This window comes from Odocoileus virginianus, chromosome 5, assembly GCF_023699985.2.
Source record: "Odocoileus virginianus isolate 20LAN1187 ecotype Illinois chromosome 5, Ovbor_1.2, whole genome shotgun sequence".
Classification (NCBI taxonomy): Eukaryota; Metazoa; Chordata; class Mammalia; order Artiodactyla; family Cervidae; genus Odocoileus; species Odocoileus virginianus.
In genome coordinates this window covers 31,093,585-31,094,445 of record NC_069678.1, presented here as the reverse complement: position 1 = coordinate 31,094,445, position 861 = coordinate 31,093,585, and positions in this window count along the sequence as shown.

Sequence of the window (861 nt, the reverse complement as noted above, 5' to 3'; positions counted from 1 at the left end):
CAGACACGCCAGCACCCTGTGTCTCCAGTATTCTAATCTCTTTCAGGGCAACCTAGAAGAGAAAAACCTCTCTGAATCTACTTAGCTTTAAGAAATGAACTAGTCTAAAATTTTTTTCTCCAAATGTTTACCCATTATTTAATATGTAAAAAGAAATAAAAATACAGGTTAATATATTTTTTTGTTCCTTTTTAAAAAAATTTTTTACTGCAGTAGAGTTGATTTACAATGCTGTGTTAGTTTCCGCTGTACAGTAAAGTGAATCAGGTATACCTATATCCATTCATTTTACATGCTTTTCCCATATAGGTTATTATAAGTACTGTTAGGTAGTTAGAATAGGGAAAAGGAGTCCAAAATGGCGGTGGCTAAAAGACCTGGAAGGGAAAGCCCGAGAAAATAGAACAAAGGAAGCTCTGAGGACCGGAGTGAGAACCTCAGGTAAAACAAACAACGCTCCTGCCTAAGCCCAATTTGCATAGGACAGGCCCAGGGGGAACAAAAAAAACCATATAAAAAGAGGAGCCAAAGCCCTCTTCTCTCTCTCTCACTCGATGGGGCGCTCTTCTCTTCCTGTCTTTGGATCGAAGTGCCCTCACACCTCGAAGATGGATTTTCCTGCTATCATCTAAATAAGTAGAGCTGTGACACTGATTTATTTAAGAGCTGTAACACGGTCTGTCCTCCGAGAGCTGTGACCCGCCAAGGGGCTTTAATGTCCGTCACTCCAAATCTTTGTTGTGACGAGACAAAGAACCGAGGAGCATACACTCGCCTGACAGTACTGAGTACACTTACCTGTGCTATACAGTATGTCCTTATTAGTTATCTATTTTAAATATAGTAGTATGTGTCAATCCC